We start from the raw sequence: 21,503 nt of genomic DNA, 5'->3' as shown, positions 1-21,503 counted from the left end.
ATGAGGGCTGAGTAAAATAGGACCAAGTCAAGAATTTATAGCTGTGTTAGAAGAAAAGCTGGACAATCTGTTCACGAGGACAACATATTTGCCAAATTTCTGAAAACTCTCATGCATGTGCTTAGTTCTGTGCATGATTGCTCTTACTGAACTCAGTGACACTACTCATTTATAGAAAATTATTCTCATGCATGAGTGTTCTCAGGTTTGTGTCCTCTTTTAACAAACAGATTCTGAAGAAAACATGATTTCCACAAATGTGCTCACTGTTAACAGAAAGAAAGAAAGAAAGCAAACTCAATGCATGTTTTAAGCAGATATGCTTTCCAGCCTGAAGACCTCCCATTCAACCTGTTCATCATGAACAAATTAGTTAAAAACACAGAACGCGGACACTCCCGAGTATGCAACAAGACCTAATGGAGTGGAGGGGAGTTAATGCAGTTCAATCTAAGGTCGCAGTGAGATAGGTGGTATGTTTATTCTCAGACTGAATTAAAATATCTGATAAACTGAAGTCTGTCATATGAATAATTGTGAAAATAAATTTGAAGACAAATTTCTTCTTCTGTTTCAGAACTTTAAGTTAAACTTTCTATTTTTGCTTGCTGAACTGCTGCATATAAACATGAAAGAGGCATAGGCACCATATGAAAAATAAAGATATTAAAGCAGTAAAAAACTTTGTCAACCAGATCTTGATTACACTAAATCAATGTAGTTGAGGCCTTGCAAATGTTCATGGTTCTAGTTCCATTTTCATTGATAATAAGCTTTTCATAATACCTGATCAACTGTCAGGACAAGCCTGATTGGGATCAGGCATGACTACACAATTTTAGCCAATGCTTAATAACCAAAAATATAAGATACAACCTTTATGCTGTGTAGTAAAGCCAGACAATATCTTACTGGGCAAAGTCTTCTGAGACATATTTTTGGATATTTTTTCTTTACACATTAATGGGCAGAATTAATTTGTACTTGCTCAATGCTAACATTTATATGACAACAGTAATACCTTTTTTTGGCTAGCAGGCATCCCAAAACCAGATCAATAATTTTGCAGCAGTACCACAACCATACACTCAAGAAATTACATACAGTTCTGCAACCGTCTGCCCTGGTTTGAGTACACTAGTTTCAAATTACACTTCATTAAAATCAGCGCAGATGTGTCTCCTCAAACACAAAGAATCACATATCCTATTTCTAGAAGATACATGAAGACAGAGATGAACAAAGATGTCTGCTCCAAAAATGACTAAACAAAATCTACCTTAGCTAAATATCAATATCAGAAACCAAAGGAAGTTTTCAGCTTCCCCTGCCCCATGCTCAAGGGAAAATTTAGCCCTTTTGGATGACAAGAAAAGCTGCAAATGGATGCCCCAAAGGGTCCAAAATCAGAAGCCATGTAATACTGTTGCACTGCATAATTTGGATTCTGACCTGAAAGCTGCGGACACTTGCCTTCGGACACGCTGCTCCATGCTTTGCATCTCAAGACCCATTACCCCACAAAGCAATACATTACCTTGAAGGTTGAATTCTCTAATATTTTACAAAACAGAAATAGAAGTAAGTAGTCAGATTTTTAAGCAGATGTCCATAAAAATATACCGAGTTACTACCACACCTTACAATAAGAGGCAGAGGAGAGGAAATACACACACAAACAGTGAACTTACTGCAAATTCAACTGAAGTTACAAACCTCAAATCTAAGAAAGCAGTCTTTCCCTTCTCAGTCATCTTTCCCTGCAGTTATCTTCCTTTCTCTCAATTCAATTTACATTCATACAAAAGCTAGTTCCTCTCCAACAACCAAAAGATATTAGTAAGGGGTCAGAACTGATACAGTACTGACAATGTGAGGAAAATGATGCAAACAGTCCTGGAAGGCAGGCAGGCAAGAAAAGACGTGAATATGAGATTCAGATCACACTTTTAGCTTTGGGAAAAACAGACAAACAAACAAAACTCTGAAGCATTTTATCTTTCCCCCCCTCCCCCACTGCCATTGTTCCTCTTCTCTGTGTGCAAACTATTTAAGTTTTATGGCTTGTTACTAATACCTCCTCCCCCCTCAGGCCACAGAAAAAAAGGGAAATATATATAGGAGATTAGGAAGCATTTTTGAAAATGTGAGCCATAGCAACAGTTAAAGCAGAGGCATTATAAAAACAAATCGAAGTATAAAGGTTTGCAGTTCCAATAGGAACAGTTTTTCAGAAGTAAATGCATCATTATGGAAACCTCTACCCATTAATTGGTTAAAGACTTTGATTAATCAACCAATCAGTGCTCAGGGACTGACATCCCTTGTCAACATTTGGGAAAAAAATCTAACAGTCTTATGCAGATGAGGTCCCCATAGTTAAAGGACAGACTAATACGAAAAAAGCAGTTATGCATCAGTAACTGCACAACAACCTTTGTTTCCACTGAAGCAATTCAGTCCCACAGAATATGAAAATGAGAACTTTTCTTTTGACTACTCAGTTTTCAAGCTGGGGCAATGAAATAAATAACTGCTGTCAATCTGTCTCACTTCCGGAGTAGTAACACATAAAGCTTTAAACTGTGTTAGAGATTAAATGCTGTTGTTTTAAATATCAGCGGAAAGTGTAGCTACACTCTGAGGATGAATGAATGACTAGCACGCCATAGTCACTCTCTCAAAAGGATTTACCAAACATCTTCTATCAACATGATGAACAAGAGCTGCAAGCAGAGAGAGACGGATGAGGATATGCATGCTACTTCCACAACACAACAGTGTTTTCTAAGAAAGGAAAAAAATTCCACATTATTTTTCCTTACTATACAAATATAACATTTAGAGAAATACTACTTTCCTTTATAGAGAAATATAACCCCATGGAAGCCATATTTCACACCACAAACTGAAACAAGATGAAATGCCTTCCCAGCACTGCCGCCTGAAGGTGACCAGGCTTTAAGAGAACAGCGCAGAGGCTGGCTGCTTCGCCACTGTGCAGCCAGACCCCATGGCCACCTGTCCTCACAAGCTCCTGTTTTTCAGGCTCAGCCCTCCCTCTCAGTCTCTGGCACCAGGGCTCCTCATAATCTTTTTCATTGCACAGAGATTTCTTCTGCAGCGTGGAGGTGCTAACAGATGCTCCTCTTTTGCCTGAGCCATTCATCCCAGCTTCCCCAAGCTCCTGCATGACATACTCACTTCTCCAGCCCTGTGTCTTGAGTTTTTCAGTGCAAAAGGCAAGCATCCCGCTGTTCAGAATACGCGTATTTGTTAAGAAGATAAGCTAAAGCAGAACCATAAGTCCAAGCACCCTGCAAACTACTAGCCTTTCATAATCCTAACTAACTAACAGTCAGTTTCAGCTTTCAGTGAGGGATCACATCCCAAGGTTGCAGGACTGGTGGCAATGGTGTGGACCAGGCTACCTCTGGTTCATTTAATTCTCTCTGTGGCTTTTCACCAGGCATTAAAAAAATGCTACTTTCCACCTTGAGATGCTAAAACCCCATTTATTATCATGTCTGGTCCCAAACTGGACTGACAGACCAGTCATCAGTGACAGAGCTGAAAGTCATTGGTGTGATACTCGTGGTCACTTCAGAACTGCATTCTCCTCTTAGATCCCCAACATTCTGGACCGGAACAGAAGAGGTGGGGTGGTAGAAAGCCACACGTATCCTACAAACACCTCCAACAGCAACATGCTTCAGACATCCTGTCAATTGATAGCCACTGCAGCATGGCCACCAGCCAACCAGAGCCCCCACTGCCACGTGGGCTTTATGGTCTCTCTTTTGCCTTCCCTGTCCAGACCACTCCGAGAGACATGAGGCTCATCCCACAGTGCAGGGGAACAACACACCATTTGACATCGTCTTCCCAAAGCACAGCGGCCTTTCAGGTTTAATCCTCTACATGTAAGAAGGAAGGAGAGGGCTGCTGGGAGCAGCAGAGGGCTAGCTGCAGTGGGGCAGCACGGTTCCCCTGCTTTTTCCAGGCTCTTTGTGCCAAACTTGGTTAATTAATGGGTACAAGACCAGGCCAAGTTGCTGCTTCTTGAAGGGAAGGCAGCTGTGGAGCCCGCTGTCTATGTCAGGTGAAAAAGTATCCTCCTTGAGGCACCATAAAAGCCTGCTCCTGGCCATCCTCAGTGAAATGCATTTTATCTGAGGTCTCTCATTTAACAGCCCAAGGCGGGTCACATTTTCCAAGTACAGCTTGCACTTGCAGGGCAGCCCCAGAGAAACAGGGCTGAACTCATCCAGTCAGCCCCATCCCTCTGAAATCTTGACACAGCCTCACATCCTAGACTGAGCTAGTTCTAGGATCCTGGTGTGTCCCAGTCTGCCTTGGTACAATGAGTACCACAGAACAGGCCAACAACAGGAAAAAAAAAAAGAAATTAAGAATTAAGCCAATCAAAGCTCCTCTCCAGACAAGTGCAGGCCTTTTGCAACTCTCTTTGCTCCCATCTCAGGCAATTTCACCATTGTTGTAGCCCAAATACCTCAGTTCCATCCTGCGAGCTCCAGGGGCTTTCGCTGCGTGTATATGTTATAGTTACGCCACCCTGGCTGGGGGGTGTACATGACAGACACTCCCAAACTGGCCAAAACCATAGCAAGGAAGGTTTAAAATTCTTAAGACTGCAAACTAACAGTAGGTCAAAACTAAGTTTCTCATACGCACGGAGCATTTCCATCATTCAGCAGCAGGTGTCCTGCTGCAGAGCTCTGGGGTTCAGCAGTTAGGAGCAATTGTACCAGGGAAACAGCCAAAAATTTTGTCACTGCCTTTTAGCAAGAACTGGCCCAGTCACTCCACTCCCAAGCCCCTTGCCAAGGAGGGAGAAGTAGTTTATAATGCAGAGGATTTGAAATGTACTACACCAACAGCATTTGGAAAGGTTAAAACCCAGCGGAGGGCATACTGCAACTCAAAGTTGCTGTTTGCTTTGCTGGACCCTCCCAGCTACTCTTGAAAGAATAGACAGTGCTCAGATGGGATTTTCCCTCCCATTTTGAGATAATTTTTGGAAACAACGCATGAAAAGCTGAAAGAACAATTCCTGCTGGTTCCAGAAGAGGCTGAGTCTCTTTACGTAGTACATTTAGTAATGCATTCTTTAAGGACACGTGTAGGGAGGGGTGGGTAGTTTTTGGCTACATTATTTTTCCCCAAAAGGAACTCAAAACTCCTGTAATCTCAGTAGGACTGAAAAGCAAGTGTGTTTATTTTAGTTGGAAACTCTATGTACCATTTCTTTTTATTCAGCCTATATTATATCTTCTTAGAGCAGCTAGTTCTAGGAAGCTAAGTGATGCTTATTACTTCTAACAATTCCTTTTCCCATCTTCCAAACTTAGTCTGGCAATGTAAGTTTGTATGTGGATCAATACAAGTCTCTGAACCCCTTTTTTAAAGATATAATCAATATTTATATTAAGAGATCCTGTGCTTTTCTTGTCTTTAATAAACTGAGACTTCATCATATTAACACTGACAGAGGTAAATATCACAGCTCACCTTTAACAGCATGGCCCAGTCCTTCTGAAAATTTTAGATCCAGGTTCAAACCACTCTACATTACAATTTTCTCCAAACCAGTTCATCTCTGCCTAATTGTCACTGCCCAGATCTTCAGGCTATGTATGCAACTTCTTCCCTCTTTTAAAGATCTGAGTTGAACTTCTGTCTGCCCTTCACATAAAAATAGTTATGCTCTTTATGGAAAAAGCCATTTATATAGAACCATTTATAAGAAACCAGATCATTTGGATGGAAACACTGATATACCATTTCATAAATTTTCCAGTATTTCCTCAGTATTTTGCACACTGCAGTTGTACGGTAGCATCAGTCTCATCTCCAGTTTATTAGATTATTTCTAAACTGGATTCTATACAAGCCACTGAGCTTAAATGAAATTTAGAGGAAGCATGTAATACTTTCTCTCTATAGATTCACATGCAATATCTCTTCTTGTAGTTTTATTACTTAATATTTAAGTTTTTTAGTACTGCAGATCATGAGAACTTTCCAGGGCATATGAAATACACATTCATTTGAAAGCTGATTTGCTATGCATTTGATTGGATTCACACTCCAAAAATCTGAATTAAAGGATTTTTTTTTCCTCAGTTTTCTATAGTTTCCTCACTTATTCCTGCTGCTTTTTCACATTACAGTTAATGTGGCATATTTTTGCACATATGTAAAAGATGCTTGCTTTTCAAACAGAGTAAACTACCAAATTCATAATTCAGATGTTTAACTTCAGATATAATACTTAACGTCTGCAAGTAACATTTGGAGAGGTTCTCCCTTCACTGACTATCCAAGCTTTGCAGCATGCCCCTGACTTAGTTATCACATTTACACTGGTATGAAAGTTAAAAGAAAGTCACAGAATCATGGAATCACTAGGTTGGAAAAGACCCACAGGATCATCGAGTCCAATCATTCCTATCAAATATTAAACCATGTCACCTCAGCCTTGTCCTCATCCTTTGTCACAGTTGTTCCATTTGCACCCAATAGGGACTGAATATTCTCTCTGGTCCTCCTTTTATTGTTAATGTATTTACAGAAAGATTTTTTTGTTATCTTTCACAGACTTGGCCAATCTGAGCTCTAGTTGGGCTTTAGCCCTCCTGATTTTTCCTCTGCATGATCTCACTTCCTCCCTGTAGTCTCCCCAACACGCCTGTCCCTTCTTCCAAACTCATAGGCATTCCTTTTCTTTTTGATGTCCCTCAAGATCCCCCTGCTCAACCAAGTTGTTTTTTTTCCCTGCCAGCTCCTTTTCCAGAACATGGGGATGGCTTGCTCCTGAGCTGCTAGGATTTCCTTTTTTGAAGAGCTCCCAGCCCTCATGGGCTCCCTTGCCCTTAAGCACTGTCTCCCATGGGACTTTGCCAATCAGCCTTCTGAACAGTCCAAAGTCTGCCCTCTGGAAGTTTAATGTGTCTGTTCTGATAATCTCCTTCTTCATCTCACCTAGAACTGAAAATTCTACCATCTCATGATTGCTTTGTCCCAGGAGTCCTCTAACCATCACATCCCCCACAAGGCATTCTCTGTTCACAAAAGCAGGTTCAGGAGGGCGCCTTCCCTTGTCGGTTTACTTGCCAATTGTGTGAGGAAGTTGTCTTCCACGCACTCCAGGAACCTCCTAGACTGCTTCCTTTCTGCTGTACTGTACTTCCAGCAGACATCCGGAAGACTGAAGTCACGCTGAACTCCACCATCTCTCAGTATCAGAGAAGAGATGGCAAGAAACCCTTTTGCTCCTTCCCAGCATGGGTGGGAGGGAGGGGTTCTGTGCAGTGGTTGGAGGACTGGGATCTCACTTGTGTAAACCCTCATGGTGCCTTTCAGATCAATAATGATACACTGATTGGAATTAGATGATAGTAGCCTTGCTTTCAAAAATTTTTTGTATTATGGTTTCTTTTTTAAAAAAAGGAACAAAACCTAACAAATTCATAAGAAATATAAAAAAACGATGGCAGTGGTCCACACCATATAGCTTTTCAGAATTGTTAATGATGCATTTTGAGCCATCATTGTAGTAACATGAGGTGAAGAGAATGTATTAAGCGCAGCTGCCAGGGCTCCTTTTGACTTTTTACTGGGCTATTTGCTTCCCTTTGTGCAGGCACATTTTTAACAGCTTAGATAGCTAAATCAATGGCCAGTTAACTATTGATCCCTGGCTGGTTTTACTCTGTTGTTGAGTAGCACAACAAAAAGCTTAAAAGACTGTACAGAAAACCTAAAATTTACATGGATTTTATTAGTGCAATAAGTACTGATAATCCAACAGATACAGTAGAAGGAAATTGGTAAATGCAATGCTGGCCGCCTTGTCAAGAGTCTTTCCAAAGTTCTTTGCAGCAGGTGCTGCCAGAAGCACTAGATATCTTCTCAAATAAGACTGTGTCTAAACACTGAAGGTTTCACAGGGAAAGTACTGCCCAGCAGAAGACACTGATGGCCTTCCAAACACTCCAATAAGTCAAGATTTAACATCCCGAGATGTTCTTTAACATCCTGAGAAGTTAAAATTATCTTCCACCCTCATACATCTACTTCACAGTAGTGACCGTGACTTTTTAGACAGAGCACTGACTGTGTTTCATAAATTATTTTTCTTCCATACCCAACCTTAACTGACTTCTACATTACAATGTTCAAAGTTTATTAGCAACACAGACTTTCCACTGCTCTGCAGGAGATTCAGCCTTAGCATGATTATTACAGAATCGCAGAACTATCAGATTGGAAAAGACCTCTTGGATCATCGAGTCCAAATATTCCTATCTCCCCCCCAAACCATGTCCCTAAGCATCTTGTCTACTCGTCTTTAAACACCTCCAGGGGCGGTGACTCAACCACCTCCCTGGGCAAATTATGCAACAATTGTACAGCAATAATTAAACCAAATCCCTCAAACATTGTAAATATATCTAAAACTAAACCTGCAGCATTCATTTTCTGTATAAGACTGATTGTTAACAAGTCATGTCAAAAGCCTGTTAACAATAAGGACACTTTCTGAAAAGACACAGTGGTTCTGCCTGTGAACACAGAAAACACTCACAAGGACTATTTTGAAGAAAAGCATTCTCCCGATGATGTTTAAAAGCTGTGATTTGCATAAGTAAATTTAAGCAATTCTAAGATATATAACGACACAAGAAAAGAATTCCTGCTATTAGGAAACCTTTCCCTGTGATCATCTGCTCAGAAAAGACAGAATTGGGCAGCCAGCCTTACTGTGCCATCACTAAAACACTCTTCACAGTTACTTCTTAAACAAACTATAAGTTAAAACTTGCTCTACCAAATTTTGTCAAAAAATGCATACAAGTAAATTCCTAAAAAACATGACCTATGAAGACGAAACGAACGAATGTATTGTAAGAAATTACTTGTCACAAACACCTGTATCAGCTCCACAGCAAAGTATAATTAAAACCATGAACTTTAAAATGAGTTCACAGTTTATATATGCTCAGGATTTCTTTTCACTGTGCAAACTATCAGAGTGCTGTGCCTGCTGTGTAAGCTGGACTCAGTCTTCTTTTAATTAAGTTTGTTCATGGACAGCACAGCATCTGCTAAAGCTAAATATTGCTGGAACTGAATTATTATTGGGTCTGTCCAGCACAGAGCTGCTGCAGAACCTTTCATCATGCATTTGATCTGCCAATGATGATTTGATTTGTCCTTTGTCTTGTGTGGCAAATACGGACTTCAGTTGTTATGGTCACTGTCTTTAAAACATTATATAAGATAGATGGTGCCTCCTTTTATTTCCATAAAATATGGTCATAACCAGAACTATCACAGACCAATATAAACCCCTAGTTTTCATACTTCTAACACTACAAGGTGATATTTTTGGAACTCCTTAATTTTCCTAGAAACAAACTTCTGCAGCTTTCAACTTGCACAGTGCACTGCAGCCAAAAGGGCACCACAGCCTCTGCAAAAATTGTTGTGTCACTCTGTCTCTGAATGTGTTCACCTACCTCCATATTCTCTTTCATACTGTTTAAATGACCTTTTTGCTGCTAAGTACAAATCAATTAAGCACCTCAGATTATCGGAAGCCTGTCTATAACAATTTCTGAAAATAACACCTAATCTCCTCACCATTAACCCTAAATCAGAAATTCACTGATGACCTCTGGAAGCAAAAGGCTGATTTGACAGATGAGCTGCAGTCTAAGTTGAACATCTTCTCTATTTATTTTGATATGTCACTGACGCAGTTTTAGTGAAGTTAAGACACAGTGTGCTATTGCATGTTAAACAATATCACATCACATATGTTTATTTGCTTTATACTATAGTGGACAAATGACATGCTAATTGGTGTGCATTTTCCAGGATTTTCTTACTGATATTTAGACATGAGTCAAGTCCTTTGCCCCTGCACAGAGCCAATCAATCTTGTAGTTGAACTTCTACTCTTTGTGTTCTCACTGAACTGTGTTTTGGGTTACACTGTTCCACAGAAAGGGTGCATTTGCATGCGTGTGTGTGCATATACTTGCACAAACAAAGAAAGAAGCGGTCACAAAAGAGATTATTTGCCTTACAGAGGCCATAGCATGAAATCAGGCCACAGTATAAGCCTTGCATTATCAATAACAGAGGAAAGAAAGCTAATTCAAGCTAAAATGCGATATGCACTAAATAAATGAATTTATATTAACAGCTTAACCTAAACAGCTCTTAAAAAAAAGTTTTAGAAATATGCAAAAACCACATCCTGCTGTAATCTTACTTCAGGTTTTTTTAAAAAATGTGTGCAATGCCTTTGACACCAATTAGTTGAAATGCATTTTTAATATATAAAAATGTTCGGTGAAAAAATGTCCAATTGTAATAATATCTAAAAAAGAAAATAACAATTTTTTTTCCTCTACTTAAAATCATGCTCATCCAACATAAACACAAAGACTTAGAAGATGGAACTCAGGCAATACAAAACTCTCTCATGAATTCTACAGTTCTCCTTTGCCTAAGCTGAAATCTGGAAAATTACGATAATAGATCCTGAAAAGCAGGACTCGTGTACAAGGCAATAGGGATTGCAGAAATAGAGTAGTGGAAATAAATGGTTTTCTCCCTAAACTATCTCAGAATACAATAATATTGCTCACTCAGTGCAGACACCATCTAGCATTGTAGAAAACAAATTTGGGTCCCACAGACTGTAGATTTAAAGCATTCAAATCAACCTATGGATTAATCCCTCTATACTTTGTGGAGACTGTGTCAAGTGTCAGAGCAGAGGTTGCATGTTGCTCCTCAAGCTCAGAAAAGGAAGCGATGGGATTTTCCGACCTTCCAGTGGCCATAGGATGTCATAAAGAAGCAGCAGAGGCACAAGCAACAGATGTTTTGTGCATATGTAACTTGTGTTTGGACAGTGTGGTTTTAGAACTTTCTCTCCGCTACTTCTAGCAGCTGTTCTCCCTAAGGACAGAACAATTGGCCTGATCCTTCTCTAACTGAATTCTACAGTAAACTTTCATTGGTCTTACTTGGCAATATCAGGATCTGTGCTTGGAAAATATCTTCAAAAATATATTCATATTAATAAAGATGCAAAACCCCAAATGGATGCATCTTTTCTGATGATTATCATGCGTTTATTGTTTGCTTTTAGTATTTCCCTTCAAAGCTGCCAGCAAAATGAAGACAACATAGATTTGAAATGCTATACATGCACATTGGATTAAATTATTATCAATATTACATCTATCTGTAGATCAATAGGAACTCTTCAGAAGCTTCACTAGGTTGGGGCTAAGTCAGGAAATCAAGATTTCTTCATGTACAATTCAAAGCCTTAGCATTTAACTCTCTGCACTTGCACTGGAAGAAGACTGTAGCTATTAACAGCAGTAAATTATCGGCACTGGGAAAGCATTAGAAGCTTTAAGAGGACTTTTTGGGACAGCATAATGCTTTTTAATATTTGACCTATTGACCCAAAGGCGAATTCAAGCAGCACACAGATCCCATGTGATTGCTTGTGAAGAAAACCGAACGCTTTCTTTTGTCATGTTTTACGTTACTTCCTATAAACCATAAATGAAGTCAGAATTTTCTTGTCTGGGAATTCCTGTTGGGATAAAGGTTGAGGTCTACTTAGCCTGAGTCCATACAAACTGCTAGAGAACAGTTATTCATCTTGATGCACATGCCAGAAATGGAAACCTACTAGTCCTTGAGGATGCATCAATTTTCAGGGAGTCTGGATTCTTTTAACTACTACAAAAGCTTAAGAAAAAAATCTACATAGATACAGCTTAAGGAAAACAAATTCCACCATAAAACACAGACTTGACAGTTTTATTTTGAGAAATCTGTATTTAGCACAGACAAAAATACTGCTCCTATTTAAGATCAGGCACGACTCACAAAACATACACAGCAGAAATACTTACACTTTTCCTAAATGCATCAGATGTAGAAAGGCAACCAAGTTATGTTTCAAATGTGACAAGTGATGGTTATCACTCAGAAGCACGACAGACACAGCAATATCACATTTTTCCTGTGTGTGGAATTCCCAGTGCTAAGTCAGCAAGTTTCAGTGAAGAGTTAGCAAAAAGGCTTTTAAATACTTAATTTCAAGGTTCACAAGTGAAAACAAGGAAATATTATTAGTAAGTGAAGAAGCAAAAAAAAATTGCTTTATTTAAAAAATAAGATGTTAAAATGAAATAAAAAGTCAGGAGTTGGATTGCTATGATTATCATTGCTGACTCACCTTGAACAGAGCAGCTGAGCTATCTGTGCTCTCCTCAGCATCCATCAAAGCTACTCTTGCTCTACATGATGAGATTGCCCAGGTAAATAAAGTAGAGATTATGAGCCAAAGGCGGGAAAATAGGTTAAAAAAGGGTAACATTTGGGCTAAAATCCTGCCTCTTTGCCAGGAATGGTCCAGTGTTCTATAAGCTGCAAACTCAGCAGTGCCGGCACTGAGCTACCAAGTTTGTGCCGACGGAGAAGTCCACTGCCCCCCAGCTGCAGTCAATGCCAGAAAGCAGAGCCCAGACAGCCTGCAGGTGTGACCACCTCCCTTCCTGCTGTGGCCTCAGCTAACCTGGGGTTGTGCCCAGCTGCAGGGGAGAAGCAGAGGCTACAAGCAATGAATGAGAGTAGCACAGCAATCATAGGAGCTGAGTGTGGTGGGTTGACCTTGGCTGGATGCCAGGTGCCCACCAAGCTGCTCTCACTCTCCCTCCTCAACTGAACAGGGTGAGAAATACTTGACTAAAAGGTTGTAGGTCAAGATAAGGACAGGGCTATTAGTCAGCAGTTACCATCATGGGCAAAACAGACTTGACTTGGGAAAATTAGTTTCATTTGCTACCAATCAAATCACAGATGGGTAATGAGAATAAAACCAAATCTTAAAACACCTTCCCTCTACGCCTCCTTCTTCGCAGGTTCAAACTCCATCCTGATTTCTCTGACTCCTCCTCCACAGTGGCACAGGGGGACAGGGAATGGAGTCAGTTCCTCAGATGTTGTCTCTGCTGCTCCTTCCTCCTCAAGGGGAGGACTTCTCACATTCTTCCCCTGCTCCAGCACCAGCTTCACTGTGGGCGGCAGGTGGATATCTGCTCCACTGTTAATGTTCTTGGGCTGCAAGGGGACAGGCTGCCTCAACATGATCTTACCCACAGGCTGCATGGGTACCTCTGCTTTGGCACCTGGAGCATCTCCTCCTCCCCTTCCTTCTTCACTGACCTTGGTGTCTGCAGAATTGTTTCTCTCACATATTCTCACTCCTCTCTTTGGCTGCTATTACACAGTAGGGTTTTCTCCATTCTTAAATATGTTATCACAAAGGTGTTACCATAGTTGCTTATCACCCAGTTTTTGTCAGCATCATGTCTGTCTTGGAGCTGGCTAGCATTGGCTCTGTCGGACACGGGAAGCTTCAAGTAGCTTCTCATAGAAGCAACACCTCTAGCCCCTTGCAGACAAACCCAGTACTGTGAGGGAAATCAGTAACCTATGGTGGCCACTGGACAAGCAGCAGAAGAGGAGACACAACATCATCCAAATGGACAACACTGGGAGGAGGGGCCAGGCATCTGTTGTTCCTCCCAGCCCTTCTGGGAGACAGATGCAACCAAAGCGTCAAAGCTTCTATTCCCTAACACACAAAAAAACCCTGAGCATCACTGGTGAAGAAAACATTATTTAAAAGTATATTCTGCTTTCTGTAGACAGAAAATCAGAAATTGAGTGACCCAATGCATCAGTTAGATGTTTAGGAAAAGCCAGAAGAGAGTGGTAGACACTTCTACAACTGTACAATATTGGTGGGAAAAACAAGGGTAGAGAGGGCAGTAAGAGAAACATGATTCTTCTCTTGGCAGTTGATGAAAGCGGAGAAGAAAGGGAATTTTATTGTGCTTTGCCATCTACAAAGAACATGGCCTCTCCACAAGATGTGAAGTAGCAAACTAGAAAGGGCTCTGTGAACTCTCTTCCCTTCCAAAGCCAAGGAACACTGGCCTGTCAGAAAATGCACTATCATTCCAATACTGAGCTCTCTGTGGCCCGTGCTTATCTATCCTTCTTGTATATACATAGTATTTCAGCCGTGGCTTATGCATATATGGGGAGTAGGGGGTGTATGTGTGTCCACATGTGCATATCTGCATGGAAATGCTAGGTTCAAGGACATAAGTAAAGCTCTATATTACGTACGTAAAAATAAAATACATTATACATATAAAAGCGCATTCCAGCTTAAGCATGCTTTCAATTTTGAAGATCTGGGCAAACAGATGTCTATGTGTCTTTACACACAAGCCTATACCCAGACTTCCAAAAAAGGAGGCACATTTGCAATCATGCATACATATGTGTGAGTGACTGTAAATACAAAGGAGGTATCCCTATATATAGCCACTTACTGTGCTTTGCTGCTGATATGCTTGCGTTGTGATTAAATATATCTGCACGTATTCATATTTTACATATATTTGTATGTGTATAAGCCATTCATATTAAAAGTGATGGCTATATCAATCCAACAAATGACGAATGTTATTACCCTTAAAGGATAATATATACTTAAAGGGGGCCTACAGGAAAAATGGAAAGTGGCTTTTTTCAGGTAGCATAGATAGGACAAGAAGTGATGGTTTTAAGCTGAAAAGAGGGAGATTTAGATTAGATATTAGGAGGGTACTTTTTACTGGGAAGGTAAAACATGGAACATGTTGCTCAGAGAAGTCATGGATGCCCCATCCCTGGAGGTGTTCAAAGCCAGGCTGGATGAGGCTTTGAGCAACCTGCTCTAGTAGAAGGTGTCCTTGCCCATGGCAGGGTAGTTGGAACTGGATGATCTTCATGGTCCCTTCTGATCCAAACTATTCAATTATTTAAGGATTTTGTGATCCTCTTTCTCACTTATAAATCATAAACTGCAGTAATTTACTGCAGTAATGAAACTGTGAGACAAGATACAGAGACATTCCTTGAGTCCTGGACTGAAAAGGAATTACAAAGAAGATGTTCTGGATTTGGTGTATGTCTGGGAATTAAGCAAAGGCGAACCTGTGCTGGGGTGTAGGGAGAGTGGTGTAGGTCTTCTCCTAGGATGCTAAAAGCTGGACTTGGCTCTTACACTTGTCCTTAAATGACCCGAGTCATTTTGTTCCAGCTATAGAATCTTTTTTATAACTGAAAAGACTGTGCAAGAAAGGAACTTCAACTCATGAACGTTTTAGGCTTCTGGACTACCTCTCCCAGGCGGTGTATTTGCAACTTATTTTCAAACCAGTTATAGTGAAAAGAAAAGCTGAAAGCTTACAGATGAACGTCTTAAACTCTCAGCTGTCTACTGTTGCATCATTAGGGAAAAGAACTAGAATGAGAGAGCGCCACATCTAAATTGAGAGTGTTATATTAGAGGCAGACTGCTTCTTCCAGTGCTTATCCTCATAGATACTGATAGCAGTAGCTGATGACATAGGCAGAAAATAACCTCTAGTCAAGTTCTGGGGTGGTAAAATGCAGTTGTTCCTGAAGGAGGCAGGACTGAAAGGTACCATTTACAATACCTTTAAGTGGATGCCTCTGGAATTCCAGAGTTCGCTTGTGAAATTACCATCAAGACTGCAGCAATTACTGGTGGCTCATGGAAGGGACCAAACTTGATACATAGCAGTCCTGAGAAATTTGTGATCAGCTCAATTTTGTCAACAGACCAAACTAATGTTAGGTTTAGTCTGTGAGTTACTTGCAAGAAAAACCCACCAAAACCTCAGAAAATGCTCCTATGTTTTAAGTATAGAACTTGGCCATATCTATACAAAATCTCTCAAAAACTCTCATGTTCCCCAGAAAAAATAAATATCCACTGGATCCCACTAAGTAATGTCTCAGCCTGATGTTAACTCAGTTGTGGATCTTCAGATCAATGACTGTCACAGAGGACACACATCTAGCTGCCTTAAGATGGGATCTGACATTCAGAGGCTTTCCAGCGTTACCGTGCCAGGGAGAGATGAGGCTGGCACTGCTGAGAAAAGCATCAACAGCCTCTGCAGCTTGTTTGCTTTTTAAGGGAAACAGTTTAAAGTACCATAACCGTATTTTTATAGATCAATTAACTTAACCTGCTAGTCTGCCTCTCACGGGTTTTTGAGATATTACTGTTTCGAAAGACTAAGCAATACCCAGAGAAAGTGAAAAGTTAAGTAGAGCCACCTGCATTTCCTCTGCTATTCATTTTAATGCCTAAAATAATAATATTTAAAGAGTTCAAAATAGTGAAGTCTGGGGAAAATATTTTGAGGGAGTCAATGAAAACAGGTTATGCAGTGAAAGGGGAAGAAACCACAAAATACACAACCAGCTTCTGTCACTTGAGACACAGGTAGAAATCTGTGTTGCACCACCCCAGTGTTGCTGATCCCCATGTAAGTAAAAAATTCCCCTGCTTTTAGAATCTGCTAAACCTGCTACCCATTCATAAGCTTAAAAAATTAACATGAAGTAAAGAAATTCTATTCAGAGACAAAGCACACTTGAAACCAAGGCCCTGACTACTTTGGGACAATTAAAGCACAGCCTGGGTATATTAATCACAGTCTCCTGGCCCAGTTCCAAGTTGGGCAATTACAATTTGCCTATCTCATAGTCTCCCCAGAGTTTCAAATGCAAGAGTTATTTGCGATTTCCTTCCTATAAAAAGTGTTGTTTAGTGCAGCCAGTAAAGACTGGTTTCATTCAAGTGATGGGTGAATGACCCACTTTGACTGTATGAAATGTGTAAAAGCACTTTGGGATCCTTCAGGAAGAAGGACACTTATTACGTGGTCATTTTACAGTGCTTTTATTATTCTAAGAGGAAGTACTCATATCTAGATGTTTCTTCACATGCTTCTTAGTAATCAAGTAATTCAGAGTTTGGCTTGTTTTTCTAAAAATTAATCTAGGTTAGGTTATTTGTTTTGTAAATTTAAGAAGATAGATTTGAAGTGCAAGCACTGTATCACTAAGACAGTTTAGGAAAACACACACAACTTCTTCTACTTTGAAAACTATTCAGATTGGGTTTTGAGCCAAAAAAAGATTAATGATTTATTATGGGGCTCATTAATCAAAAATTGTGTGTGCATGTTTTTTAAAGGACCAATTCCACTGTTCAAGTCAATTAGGTCCTCTAAAGCTATTACATTAGGAAGGAGCCACAATATTACCGAGACTTCCTGCAATATTGTTGAGACTTCCCTGAGCGTATTTAGAGTATAAAATAAATGCTATTATTCAGGAGATACTGAATTGCTAAGCTTCTTAAATTTGTACAATTGGGAACTTGAAGTACATTAAAATGCTGAAACTCATTAAGAGCCCTTTTCACAGCTGCAAAATTGTTGGCATTCACAGCACCATGCAGAACAATAAAACACTCCCCACACCTTTGAACAGGGCAACTTCCGTTCCTCCAGCTCCGCTTTAATGAATCACTGAGGCAGAACTGGTATCTAACCTCTCCGTCAACCTCCTCCATTGAAAGGGAGAAACAAAAAGCCACAACAACGCTAATATTCTGAACAGAAAAGCAAAATGTACAAGCATACTGCACTAACCCTCCCCCAACACAAAACTCTCAGCTATCACTACTACTTTGTTAGAATATAATTCAATTTTCTCCATCAACACCAAACAAAACATTTCCAGAGGCAGAAAAAAACCCATGTTTTTCTCCACAGCCACCCACCAAACCATGCCCAAGCAGACTTTGTTTCCTTGTGAGTCATTTTTCTGGACCCAAAGCACAAGACTCAGCGTTTTGGTGGGTGTTCTTGTCAATGGTAGTTACATTCTGTCACTCCACATGCTGACAATGTCCTCCTGCCCTGTTTACCGAGGAGCTGGGTTTTGAGTCTACAAAATGGCATCACAACAGCCTGAGTTCTGAGCAAACCTGCGGAAGCCCCATACAGGTTTCCTACATGTCCTCCAGTAGACACACAGTGCTAGTCCTGACAGAAGACAGCACCTTTCCAAGATTCAGCAAAATCGTATCTACTCTCCAACTCCATCAGGATAACCAGTCCTCAACTTTTCTCAGCTAGAGGACAGTCACTTTGCATACTGAGCAATTGCAAACAGCACTTAAAAACAATCCTTTTTGATGTGGTAGCAGCATGTTCTACCTCCTCCTCAGTCAGGTGGGTCACAACTGTGCCTCTAATATCTACAGGTCTCACCAATCCCAGAGTACAGAAGCCCAAATCTTATCAACATTTGTGTGCCTCAGTCTGATTTCTCCAGCTGAATGATTTGTTTCTAAGTAAATTTCCACTGGGCCACCTACCATGCTTCCTTTGGTATTTGAAAAATAGAAGAAAAAACATCCAGTACTGACCAAAAATTAAATGTAAGAACTATGGGAATAGAAATTACTCTAGAGATTTCACAAGATTCATCATTACAAGCTGGGTGTTGGACAAAACTGAAAGAAACAGTATTGGGACTATTACTTAGCTTGTTAAATTCTATGTGCAAGCTCTATCTGCTTATTCCAAACTATTCCCCAAAGCAACGAGTGGATTGTCTCCTTCAGAGGGGGAAATTGTTCCCTTTCCTCCTCTACATATTTTTGAAAGGAATGGAGGAAAGTGCAATGCCAAACTGGTGAAGAAGATTATGTACTTCAGAAGTGGGTTTGAAAGATTCCAAAAGAGATACTCACATTAAAGATTGCAGAATTAATTACAGAAAAAAAGGGGGTGGCCTTCTGCCTGGGTGTTCCCATCTACATCAAACAAACTCAAAGAAAGCAATATTACAAAGGAAGAGTAGACTATGACAAAAACAAGGCAAGTGGTTAAAGCAAAAGATGCTTTGACAGTGTACAAACTGAGAGGGTTTTGTTATAGGCAACGAAAACTGTAGCTTCTGAAGCTTAGCTCAAGCTACTCAAAGCCCTATGGTTCTTGACAAAACACAATATGATTGCTCTTGAAATCCAACTATTTTGGCACATGATTCTGACTCCATGCTTTCAGTCAGGAATACCCAACCCATGCCAAATGAAGAGAGCAGGGAAATCTGCCTGCTGATGGTTACAGGAGCACACACACGTGCACATAAACACCCCCCAACCCAGAGTGATCACATTTCTCAACCACTTCCTAGCCACAGAGGCTTAGGACCAGCCAGGGCTGGTGCATGGCCATCAGCAGTGTGGACAAAAAAGGTGTCTGCCTCAGTGTCAAACACTGAGTTTCTTCACACTACCTATGTTTAAACTTTTAGAAATGGAAATGAGCAGAAGAAGTCATTCTAAACAACTCGATTAAATTTAATTCTGCTATCAAAAGTCAAGAACTTCTAGCTAAGTGTTAAGGTTATGCCTGCTTTCGTTCTTGAGTAAGTTCCAGCTTGACCCTAGAAAGCTGCTTGCAGAAGCTGAAAGTGGTACCGTCCCTTCAGAGCTCATCCTCGTACGGGTTTCAATACTATTCCCTGCAATCCCCTGTGGGTTTGAGCATATGGCCTTTCCTTGCCAGATGATGTCAAAGGGATGAGTGCAAGGCTCAGGGTGGGGCAAATGAATAGCTCACAAGCAACTCCTGAGGTGCAGATATGGCCTGAAAAGTATATGCAACACCAGGACCCGTATTTCTGAAACAGCCAATAAGGAGAAAACAACCCATCAAATGAACCAAGAAGAGGGGAAGAGAAGAGGGGGGAGGGGTGGTGAAAAAAAAAGAAGAAAAAAAAGAAAGAGAAAATGTGAATGTATAAGTGGATTTCTGTTTCAGTTCTTTCAAGTATATAAACCAATGACGTCTTAATCAGCTGACCATTTTGTTGAGCCAACTTTTAGTAGCTATTTGAAAACCCCTACCACCAACAGGACCAAAATTAAGCTGTAAAGGAATACCTTTCTTAATCTTTTAAAATACTGTGTGTAGAAGTAAATCTGGAAATGAAAGACTTCTTATATTTTTGATACAAAGCAGCTAAGCTTTGGTCCAACTTCATAAAAGCAGTTTGTCAGGTACCAAAGTTTGAACTGACAATAAAAACCAAACAAAGAGTAAACATTAACTTGGCTAAGCAGGTTCAACACCACATTATGCTGAATGGGATGACTTATGTACAAGCTAAAGCATAGTAATTGTTTGTAAATCCCAGGATGAAAGGCTATAGGAACAGAAGAGTACACATCGCTAATCTCACATGCTCCTAAAGAATATCTAAAAGTAAGAATAAATCTTAACCAACAGCAGAGAAGCATGTACCAAATGCTGTTTTAAATTACTTCTGAAAATATAGCCCTCTGGTTTGGGTTTTGGGTTTTGTCTCTTTCATGCTTGTGTCCACTCTATTAAGAAGAAACGTTAGGGTTTTTTTCCACTGTTTTAACACGGTAAACTTCTAGATATACTTGTGCTACTAGACTCCCACATACAAATTCTTTAGTTAGTCAACACAAAGAGGACCAAACTTAGTTGAAATCTTCTTCTAAAATTATGTTCAAAGCTAGGAAATATTTCTACTCCCAGCAAGCTGAATAGAACTTGCAAGTTAGAAATTAAGTACAGCTCAACCCCCCCGAGAACAGTGCTACAAGACCACTTTCTTTCTGAAAATAGTTAAATAGTTAATAGAGGACTTAACAGTAAATGATGCTGAAAATGTGGATGTTAATTCACGAACATTATGATGACAATAAAATATAGTGAAGAGTTTTTCTAATGGCTTCCACAGTTTAAGAGAAGTGATGTCTCTTGAAGGGCAGGACCTCATGCTTCATAGTAAGCAAAAAAGGCAGCATTTGCCATCCTGGGTGAGGATACTGGTTCACCTAAGCTGGAGATGGCATCCCTTTAGTATCAGTTTTTTCATGGCAATGCAAAAGCAATAGCAGCGTTTATGTAAGGGAAAATGAAAAGATAAGTCATTGCTGCTTTATGTAGTACATACACAATAGCCTAAATTAACTTCTATTTCAGATTTAAACTTACTTCAGAACTGCTCTTTGTTTGCCATTAAAACTGAAGGATGGGTTAGGAACTTCCAAGACCATGCGTACATCATGATCATTTAGGAAATCCATCATCCCACTCTTTGGAGACCCCAGGACAACACCAAGGCTCCTGCTGCATGGATGGATGGCAAAATGTTTTCATCAAAGCACGTCTTTTAAGATGACGTCATCCTTCCAGATCATGTCAAGTACAGCCACTAAAACTGCAACCTACATATGGTCTAGATTAAAACTAACAAACAAACAAATCAGCCCTTAAATTATGAGGCCTTCCAGAAGCAAGGAGCCAAAAGTACAATAATGACTTTATACTATACTGTAGGGACTGACAGAGCCAACCACTGCGGCAGCCTATCTGGCACCACTCAGAAAAGAGACTGCTCACCATTTTCGTGCAAGCATGATGGCATAACACCTGCTCCCAGGG

General features: G+C 40.2%; 1 protein-coding gene across 5 annotated transcripts in view; it reads right to left on the bottom strand.

The window, feature by feature from the left end:
• RBMS3 (RNA binding motif single stranded interacting protein 3) overlaps nucleotides 1-21,503 on the bottom strand; it is a 614,750-nt gene that overhangs the window by 156,499 nt on the left and 436,748 nt on the right. The window lies entirely within an intron of this gene.

This window comes from Phaenicophaeus curvirostris, chromosome 6, assembly GCF_032191515.1.
Source record: "Phaenicophaeus curvirostris isolate KB17595 chromosome 6, BPBGC_Pcur_1.0, whole genome shotgun sequence".
Lineage (NCBI taxonomy): Eukaryota > Metazoa > Chordata > Aves > Cuculiformes > Cuculidae > Phaenicophaeus > Phaenicophaeus curvirostris.
Note: the sequence above shows the minus strand (reverse complement) of the source record. Positions and strands in the feature narration are given on the sequence as shown.